At 45.6% G+C, this 10,983-nt stretch overlaps 1 pseudogene; it reads left to right on the top strand.

Moving 5' to 3' along the window:
* Positions 1-5,185: 5,185 nt before the first annotated feature.
* On the top strand, positions 5,186-9,127 carry LOC26513774 (annotated as a pseudogene).
* The last annotated feature ends 1,856 nt before the right edge of the window (positions 9,128-10,983 follow it).

Below are 10,983 nucleotides of genomic sequence, written 5' to 3'. Positions count from 1 at the left end.
TTACCCACGGGGGGTCCTTCAGCCTATACTCCTAATTCCTCCAAGAAAACTTTCAAGCTTGAATGTCAGACTTACCCACGGGGTCTTCCATTCAACTCTTCCAGCTTCCCTAGAAGACTCGGTCCCGATTTGCTCCTTATATAGTGCCAGAGGCACCTTGCAAATCTACTTCCTGCCGTTAATATTCCGCTCATTTACTTTATCCGTTAGCTTTGTCCGCGGCCGCATCATTCCCCGCCTTCCCCGCTCTCTCCTATCACCTTCGAGCGTGGCCGCGGAGGCCGACCGGGACCGTTACGTTCCACGGTGATTCCTCCTCCTCCTTCTTTCGTGCCCGGCGTTTTTTCTAAACACAGCAGCGCTGGCCCATCCGACGCTGCCGTGCTGACTTGCTTGTTCCCCCCCCCCCCCCCCCCCGTTGCTGCCCCTCTTGCCACATGTCTTGGCGTGTGGGAGATCTAATCTCCTAACACTTCTCCCCTTCTTCGGGAAGTTCAGAAGCTTCGTGGTGGATAATTTGTGTGGCTACCCTTATCCACCTTCCCCCTTCTTCGGGTGATGTTAGGGTCGTTCCCCTTCCATTTCCCTTTTGTGCTGTTCTATGTGGAGTTTTTCCTTCCGATGTATATTTTATCCTTCATCCTTTTTTTTAGTATCTTTTAAATTTTTTTTTTTTTTTTGTCATGCATTTTTTTATATTTATTTCCCATGCATATTTTTAATATTTTCATTTTTCTAATATATATATTTTTTTGTATATTTTTTTTTTATTATACCCTTGCAGAGGGTATTATAATTTTGGTCAAAAGTGTGCAACGCAGTGAAGGAGACATCTCCGACCCTTTTAGGAGTTTTATTCTGAAATTTATACCCCCATCCATCTTAAGTTTTTTTTCCGACTCCGACCCGAAAACTCTCCTGCCCCACCTGGCAGACCCCGCTCCACCTTCTTCTTTCTCTTCCTCCTGGCCTCTTCCTCCACTTTCTGTCGCAGCTCGCCTCCTGCGCCTCCTTCCTGGCCCACCGGCCCCGCCGGGTGGACCTGCTCCGCTGGCACCTCCGGCGCGCCGCTATTCGGAGTATGGCGGCCAGTTGTGCTCGGGCACCACTCCTCCGTCTCCTGCCGATTCCGCTCTTTTGAGCACCAGGGTTGCGTCGTTCTCCCTTCTCTCCTGGCCCCCTGGGCTATCACCCGGAGGACCCTCCTTATGGCCTAGGAGGCCTCCCGACGTCCCATCCTGGCAAGTCCAGTATCTAGAGGTCGCTTTCGCCGGAGGAGACTACTGGCGAAGCGTGCGATGACGTCGTGTCCATTGTTTGAAACAAACTGTTTTTGCTATATTTTGTTCGCAACAAATGCCGCGACTAGCTCACAGAGGTTGAGGGTACGTTCCACCGAATTTATAGATTTGACGTGATTGTCCGAGCCCAGAAATAACACGGAATGCTTCGTTTCAATCAAATCCCCTTAATTCCTCTGCTGTTGCTGCTCCTCCTTTATGGGTGTCGTGGACCTTCGGAATCTTTGGCTCGCTGTGATGGCCCTTTCTCTGTGGCCGGCACCTAATCCGTGTTAACAGATCGAATGTCTCACCTCCCAGGCATACGCCGGGCAGGATATGCTCCTCGCTGCTTAGCGGCCGGATCAGGGCACGAAGGGCCTACTTACCGCACAGGACTCGCCCTCGGTCGCGTTCGCCACTCGTCTCCAAACACCAGCGTGCCTACGCTCCGCAGGATCTATGGTAGGCCAAAGGTTTGGGCGTCGCGTCTCCTTTAACTCCAGGTGATACGCTGTGCATACGCTCCAGCGCCTGGATCAGGATTCTACTGACTTTCCCGGGGTGTCCCTGCGTGGTTTTACTTGAGGGCTTGAGTTCACGAGCTGGCTATCCCTCGGGTTACAGGATCACACCTGGTTCGAACAGACAGGAGCAGGCAAGGCGTACGCCAGGCTGATCCGTCGTTGCCGCTACTACACCAGGATACCTGTTGTGTCCGGGAATAACTCCACCCGACTCGTTTACCCTTGGGCCTCAGTTTTGCCGCGGATCCTTGATCCTTTCCCCTCGCTCCTTGCTTGACTCGCGTACCGCCGCTGGACTTACCCACAGGGGGTCCTTAAGCTATTAAACGAAGATCCTTGCTCACTCTCTTTAAAGCCCGCACTTAAGACTGTCGGACTTACCCACGGGGGTCCTTCAGCCTGTACTCCTAATTCCTCCTTACCCACGGGGGTCTTTCACTCAACTCTTCCAGCTTCCCTAGAAGACTCGGTCCCGATTTGCTCCTTATATAGCGCCAGAGGCACCCGTTAATCCTTGCAAATCTACTTCCTACCGTTAATCTTCCGCTCATTTACTTTATCCTATTACCTTCGAGCGCGACCGCGGAGGCCGGCCGGGACCGTTACGTTCCACGGTGATTCCTCCTCCTCCTTCTTTCGTGCGCGACGCCGTGCTGGTTCCTCTTGCCCCCGCATGCTGTCCGTGCTCGACGCATTTCTCCCTTTCCGTTTTTCTAAACACAGCAGCGGTTCCAGCTTCATGTTTGTTCGTTATTTATTTTTTCTCTCCCCTTGTGTGTTCATAATTTGTGTGTGGATACCCTTATCCACTTCCCCCCTTCTTCGGGTGATGTTAGGGTCCATTTCCCTACATGCTGTTGTAAGAACAGTTTTTTTTTATGTATATTTTCTCCCATATTTTTTTTTATTTTATATTTTATTCTCTAAAATTTTTTTTTGAAATTTCTTTTGATATGTATATTTTTTTTTCATATTTTTTTTTATTTTATATTTTATTTTCTACAATTTTTGTTTTGAAATTTCTTTTGAAATACATTTTTTTTTAATATTTTTTTTTTATGCGTATTTTTATATATTTCATTTTTCTGATATATTTTTTTTTTATATATTTTTGTTTTATATTTTTTTTTTATATTTTTCCCATGCGTATTTTTATATTTTCCTTTTTCTAATAAATATATATATATTTTTTTATATATATTTTTTTTTTGGGGGGGTACCATCTTCTCTTTTGGGATTTTGTTTACCCCCCCATTCGTTTTTCAATCATTTATTATATATTTTTTTTCTTTTGTTTGTGTTACAGTTTTCCGGTGACGCTTATTCCTCTCTGTCCTCCTCGCTCCCGAAAACTTTCTTGCCCAACCTGCCAGACCACGCTCCAGCGGCCTGTCTTTTTCCGCCTCCTCCTGGCCTCTTCCTCGACTTTCTGCCACAGCTCTGGCGGCCAGTTGTGCTCGAGCACCGCTCCTCCGTCTCCTGCCGATTCCGCTCTTTTGAGCACCGGCCTAGGAGGCCTCTACTCCGGGCAGGAAACTTGCCTCTCCAACCTCGGCCTCTCCGTCGGGGCCGGCCACACCCATGGACCTCGCGTCCATGGCTCCTGCTCCTCCTCCTTCTCCTTCTGCTCCTGCGGGTGCGGGGTGGGGGACCTCGCCGGCTGCCACTTCCGGCTTGGCCACTCCCGTGGCCCCGTCATCCTCCTTATCCGTGCGCCCTGCGCCTCCTTCCTGGCCCAACGGCCCCGCCGGGTGGCCCTGCTTTGCTGGCATCTCCGGCGCGCCGCTCTTCGGAGCATTGCGGCACGCCCTGCCGCTGCCTCCGCCTTCCATCGACGGACCGCTTCTCTGGCCATTTCTTCTGCCAACCTACCTCTAGCCCTTGCCAGCGACAGGGTGGCGTCCGCCTCCCTCCGGTCCTGGCTACTCCTCTGTCTCCTGTGCAATGCCTGCAGCTCCAGACTGGGCCGGTGGTCCTTTTCTTCCACCCTGGCTCTGCCCACCGGCATCGCTCTCTCTCCGTTGGCCCCCTAGGCCATCACCCGGAGGACCCGACTCGTTTACCCTTGTGCCTCAGTTTTGCCGCGGATCCTTGATCCTTTCCCCTTGCTCCTTGCTTGACTCGCGTACCGCCGCCGGACTTACCCACAGGGGGTCCTTAAGCTATTAATCGAAGATCCTTGCTCACTTGCTTTAAAGCCCGCACTTAAGACTGTCGGACTTACCCACGGGGGGTCCTTCAGCCTGTACTCCTAACTCTTCAAGGAAGCTTTCCAACTTGAATGGCAGACTTACCCACGGGGGGTCTTTCACTCACTCTCCCAGCTTCCCTAGAAGACTCGGCCTCGATTCGCTCCAGGGGCCCTCCTTATATAGTGCCAGAGGCGCCCGTTAATCCTTGCGAATCCACTTCCTGCCGTTAATCCTCCGCTCCATCACTTTCTCCGTTAGCTTTCTCCAATCCCGCCGTCTTTCTATTGGCGGGCTTTCTTTATTGTCCCTCCCCCGATTGCCCTGCTTGGGCCTCCGATCCGCATTATTTTTGTGCCGGTCATCAGACTTCGTCCCGATACCCCGCGATCCCCCCCTGGACATTCAAAAGCATTTCTGTGTTTTTGTGCATTTTGTAAACACAGCTGCGCGGTCGCCGGCCGCTTCTTTCCCCGCCGTCCCCGCTGTTTCCTATGACCTTCGAGCGCGGCCGCGGAGGCCCGGCCGGGACCGTTACGTTCCACGGTGAATCCTCTTTCGCCCTCTTCCGTGCGCGACGCCGTGCTGGTTCCTCTTGCCCCCGCTGCTGCCCCCGCATGCCGTCTGTGCTCGACGCATTTCTCCCTTGATACCTTTCTCTTCTTCCGTATTCCTAAACACAGCAGCGCTGGCCCATCCGACGCTGCAGTGCTGACTTGCATGTTCCCCCCCCGCTGTTGCCCCTCTTGCCACCTGTCTTGGTGTGTGGGAGATCTAATCTCCTCACAATATATATATAAATGTAATAATTATAGTTTAGCATATAATCATTTTCTCATCGCTGTTGTTAGTCGCAAGCCGACTCTTCCCGGCCGCTCGGCTTTAATTTATTTTTGTCATTAAGTTAACGAGCTTTCGCCCGTCCTATGCTAAAAGGCGGGCCCACTTGTACTCTCTATCTCAGTGCATACGCATTCTAAATCGGAACTTTCTAGCACTCCATTTCATATGCAAACAAAATAAACATTTTATAACGTTGTGAAACAAATAATTTTTTGTTATTTTGGAAAAAAGAAAAAAAGTCATTGAAAAGCCTCAAGGACCAAACACCCAGATTTCAGCAAAGATTTTTTCATAATAACGGATGGAAGTAAGCAAGCGTGTGGAGCGGTTTTAACTCAAAACAAAAATGAACTCCAACTTCCAATTGATTATGCATCAAGATCGTTTACTAAGGGTGAAAGTAATAAAAGTACAACAGAACAAGAATTGACAGCAATTCATTGGGCAATAACTTTGTCGGGTCAAGCAGCCGCCGGAAAGAAGTTTGGCCGGCAATAATTTATTGAGTTCGTGACGTCACTTTCTTTTATACTTATGTTCGCGTCGCCCGCTCTCGTGCATTCGATCGGCCACCTGCATCTGCCGTCATGCACTAGCGTTTGTCTCGCTCTCTCTCGGGCTCTCTCGATCGCTCCACAGCATCAAGCGTTGAGCCGCGCTCCCGCATTTGTATTCTAATTCGGTCTTTACCACCTCGCAGTTGCATCTATGCATATATCACTTTGTATAAAGCTTTACTGTCAGCTTTACTGTAGACACTTTACTGTCAAGACTGATCATAGACCTTTAATTTACCTGTTTTCAATGATTAATCCAAGCTCTAAGCTAACGCGCATGCGACTTGAGCTGAAAGAATATAATTTCACTGTGGAATATCTGAAGGGAAAAGACAACTATGTAGCTGATGCGTTATCAAGAATAACCATCAAAGACCTACAAAATATAACTAGAAATATCAATAAAGTCACTACAAGATATCAGAATAGACAGAAAATCCGCGCGAAAAATAAAGAAAAAGAATTGCCTACGCAATCTTTAGATTCAGCTTCTAGGCCCAACGTATATGAAGTCATAAACAATGACGAAATACGTAAAGTAGTGACATTGCATGTAAAAGATATGTTATGTTTATTTAAACATGGCAGAAAAATTACTGCAAGATTCGATGTTTGCGATTTATGTACCAATGAAATTTTAGACTTAGGTAAATTTTTTACTGTCGCTAAAGCAATATTTGAATCTTTTATTCTGAAGTACGGTCCAATGAAGACGTTCTTTAGGGACATGGGAACAGAATACAAGTGATTCACTAACAGAATACAGTGATATCCGGTAATCTTACCGAATATGTCACTGATGACGAGCTCCGTGAAATGTTCAACCCTTTCGGCGAAATTGGAGATATATTATCAAATGTGGACAAAAAACTTAAAATTCTTTAAGGTTGACTACCATATAATCGTCGAGAAAGCCCAACGCCCTCTTGACGGTTCAATGAGGAAGGGACAGCAATTGTGTGTCCGTTTCGCTCCCAACGCTACTTATTTCGCTTCTCAATCTTTGAGTTATAAAGAAGTCTTCTCCGCCACGGGAACGACTGCCACCTCCGTACCGTTCTTCCACGGTGTCATTGGGGCCCTGCTCATTGAGGAAGGGACGGTAATTGTGTCTCTGTTCGCTCCCAACGCTACTATTTTGCGAGTAAGAAACCTTACTCCATTTGTGTCCAACGAACTGCTATACAAGTCATTCGAGATTTTTGAGCCTATCGAGCGGGCTAGCATCACAGTCGATGACCGCGGAAAGCATATCGGTGACCGCATTGTTGGGTTTGCTAATAAGTCATCGGCTAGTGCTTGTCTTCGTGAAACAACGAGAAATGTTTCTTTTTGACTCGGTCACTTCGACCCAGCCTGGTAGAACCGATGGAGGTTAATGGCGATAATGACGGGTTTCCGGAGAAGGCGTTGAACAAGGAGATGCCAGAGTTCAACAATGAACGTAGCATTGGTTTCAGATTTGCAGATATCAACTCGATAGAGCATAAGTAAGGATCGCGATGGAAGCAGTTACATGATATCTACAAGAGTAAGCTTGGTGATATTAGTCGCGTGCTTAAAATGGAAGAGGAGAAGTTAGACACTACCGGTAGGAGTCAACCGATAATTAAGGTTGACTACCATATAAACGCCGAGAAAGCCCAACGCCCTCTTGACGGTTCAATGAGAAAGGGACAGCAATGGTGTGTCTGTTTCGCTCCAAACTGAGATTTCAACTTTGGATGAGTATTCCAAAGATATGGTAACTGCTAGGTACCAGTTTTTAATATTAGTTGGTACACATACATTTCAAAAATGATACGTACTGGAAACAATGATGGTCATCGCCATTACACGGCCTACATAATTCAATATATAATAAAATTTGATCAATTTCTTTCCTTAAGTGTACTGCGAAAACTGTGGGTGATGTGGTTCTATCACCTATGTTTGTTCTGGACTTTGGTTCAGGGGTTCAGGGCATTGGTTCAGGGCTTAAAGGTTATGGAGCAGTTGAAATTATGCGTGGAGATTTTTTGCTGTTGGCTTGTGTAATTTATATTCTAAATCTGAGGAGCAGCGGCGGGTTAATCAGCAGTTTTGTTTTTTATTAATTTGTCCCCCGTTCGCATGCGCTGTATTGGTATTTGTAGCGCTTGCGCTTTGGGGAGCTTTTTTTAGAGCTGCTGCTAGCTCATCTTGCATTTGTGTGCGTTCCCCCGCTCGGTTCCCCCTCTTGCCTCTTGCCAGCGAAATGATAAACAAATGCATTGTTCTGAGTCTCTATTGCTAAGCTTTGATTTACTTGTATTTTTCGCACTGATTTGAGCGGCTGCGAGTTTGGTTAGATTGAATCCTCGAATAAAAGCATTAACATTTAATTGAAATTGAATTGTGGAATCGTCATACCTTGCAAATAACTGTTAACCGATTCGAGCGGTCTCAAAATAAGTGTTTGTCACTGAGACTTTGAGCAAAAAGTCTGAGAGCAACCGGTTGAGTTGCTCGTATACAAATTTTGCTCGCGCTCAGTCAAAGCACACTTTTTTCTTTTTTCGTTTGGTCTGCTCATTCTAGGACCGTTTACTTGCGTTCGACGATTCAAAAAGTCTTTTGTGCATGTATGTGTGTATGTGAAGTTTAGTGGGCTCAACTTGTCAAGTTGCTTTGTAAATCTCTCGTGTAAACCGTGATTCATCAAATTTATTGAAAATGGGACGAGAACTTAATAAAAAAGTGCATCAATTTTTTATAATTAACAAAATGGACAGCAAAGTTGTCCAAAGTTTAGTTGTTAAGCTTAACTCAAAATAAATGAATTTTAAAGGAAAATATTCATTTTTTAATTAAAATAATCAATATATTAGTTTGAAATTGGAAAATTCACGTTTAAAATTTTAATAAGTTTTTTCGTCAAATTTCATGTACCATGTGCCACTGTGCAGCAAAACGAAAACAAATTATTGAAAAGTTTTTTTTCGCTGACTTTTTCAGTCAATCGGTCTTTTACTGAGTCTCTCTGTGCAAGTGTCACACAAATCTCTCATTGAGCGATGTTCGGTAGATGAGAGTTTCATGATTTGCTCATTGTAATTCGTTCAACAGAAAACCGAAACAAAACAAAACAAAGCCTACTGCTCAGAGAGGAACCGAAACGGCATGCTTTGTTTCGGTTGCTCTCGCAAACAGAGCGTAAGCAAAAAAACGGTTAACAGTTATTTGCAAGCTATGGGAATCGTTTACTTATTTGGCCGCTATTAAAAATATTATTAGCTCAACAAAAATCAAAAGCCATATCATTGCCGGGACCGCGGAGCCGGCGGAGCCGAAGTTGATATACCCTTGCATTTCGATAGCAGTTAATATTATTATATATATATCGGATCGTATATATTACATTTATTCGTTTCTGAGCTTCATTAGCGACTGACTTCAATAAAATATAATAGACTGCACGCAGGCAGACGAACTTAAAAACATAAGTAAGCGACAATTAGTTTACAGTTAAGTACATAACCATCCACATAGTGCGTTGTACGTTGTCGCTAAAGACCTGTATCGTTTTAATGCCACCAAACCCCATTTCGGTAATCAGCTTCTTGATGTACATTGCCTCTTTAGCAGCGCCAGACAACGCAATATATTCTGCTCAGCAAAGAACGCCCATCCAGTGTACGACTTCCGATCTGTCGAGTCGCCTGCCCAATCAGCATCCACGTAACAATGGATATATCGACCTGTGCGTTTGAAACAAAGTTGTAGCTCCGATGTGCCTCTCAGGTATCTCAGTATACGTTTAGCAGCTGCCTCGTGCGGACTTGCATTTCGCTGAGCAAGTTTTACTGTAGAGTGTAGGATATCTGGCCGGGTAGTCATTGCCAGATACATAAGCGATCCAATAAGGGATTGGTACTTGACTTGGGCCACTTGGCTGCATCCTTCATTGTCACATTTGATTTGATGACCAACTTCTAGGGGTATACTATTAGGCTTACAGTCTTGTATTTTATACTCACTAAGAAGTGTCTCAATATATTGTTTGTGACCAATCCTTACTCCACCAGTGTCACCCTCTCGCTCAATTTCCATACCCAGGAAATGTTTCAATGTGCCATTGTCGACCACATCAAACGACTGTGAGATTAGCACCTTGATCTCATTCAGGTCATCTTTGCTCGAACTGGATATGATGAAGTCGTCAACGTACACAACTACAATTCCCATGATGCCTTGAGTATTGCGTATGTACAAACATGGCTCACTCGGACACGGAGTAAAACCAATCTTCAATAGAACGGCATTGAGCTGCTCATTCCATTCTCGCCCACTCTGCTTAAGGCCGTACAACGATTTGTGAAGCTTCAGGACCCGTTTTGGAAACTGTTTGTCAACAAAGCCTTCAGGCTGCCGCATATATACCTCGTCTTGCAAGTAACTGTTGAGGTATGCTGACGAAACGTCCATCTGATGCAGAAACATTTTATATTCCACGGCCAGGGCGATGACAAGTCTAATTGTTGAATATCTAGCAACTGGAGAAAAAGTTTCGAAATAATTAATACCTAGGCGCTGTGCGCACCCTTTAGCAACCAGTCGTGATTTAAACGTCTCGACGTTGCCAAACTTGTCTCGTTTAACTGCAAATACCCATTTGCATCCAATGGTCTTCTGTCCTTCGGGTAAGTCAACTAATGACCACGTACCATTGGCTTTCAAACTATTCATCTCCTTCTGAATCGATGCCTTCCATTTGTCTCCATGCTCTGAGCTTAGTGCCATGCTGTAACTACTCGGTACTGAGACATCCTCAGTTGTCAGGATATTTAGCATGGTATATTGCTTCTTCGGGCGTCCAGGTAGCCCAGTGAGTATCATCTTTGGTCGTCCTGGTCCTCTTCTAGCCTCAACATCTTGAGGTTGCTGTTCCGTAGACGATAAAATGCTAGAACTCACCTCAGGTTCTACTTGCAAACACTCATCAACTGGAGTTTCACATTGGAGTTCAACGATCTGATATTCAGACACCTTAGCCAAATCCTTTTTGGTAAAATCGTCTTCAATAAAAATTACGTCACGGGCTGTGATGACTCTTCTTTTCTCAAAATTATATAAGCGGTATGCCTTTGACAATTCTGCATATCCTACCAAAATATGCTCTTCACCCTTTGGAGAAAATTTCCTCTTTCGCATCTTGTTAAGAACAATGGTCTTCGCACCGAAAACTCGCAAGTGCCCTACGCAAGGTTTTCTGCCAGTCCATACTTCAAAAGGGGTCATACCATGTAAAGTTGACGTCTCTGCGCGATTTCTCAAGTAGGATGCAGTCTTGATAGCTTCTGCCCAGAAACTTTCATTGAGTCCAGCCTGTACCACCATACTACGCGCCATTTCAACCAAGGTTCTGTTTGCGCGCTCAGCTACACCATTCTGTTGCGGTGTGTATGGCACTGATAATTGTCTCTCAATTCCATTGTCAATCAAAAACTGCTCGAATGCCCCACTCAAGTACTCTTGGCCGTTATCGCTTCTCAAGACTTTCAACCTTTTACCGGTTTGATTCTCAGCAAGTGTCTTAAATTCTTTAAATTTTTCTAAAATCTCATCC

Source organism: Drosophila ananassae, unplaced genomic scaffold (assembly GCF_017639315.1).
Source record: "Drosophila ananassae strain 14024-0371.13 unplaced genomic scaffold, ASM1763931v2 tig00000130, whole genome shotgun sequence".
Lineage (NCBI taxonomy): Eukaryota > Metazoa > Arthropoda > Insecta > Diptera > Drosophilidae > Drosophila > Drosophila ananassae.
Note: the sequence above shows the minus strand (reverse complement) of the source record. Positions and strands in the feature narration are given on the sequence as shown.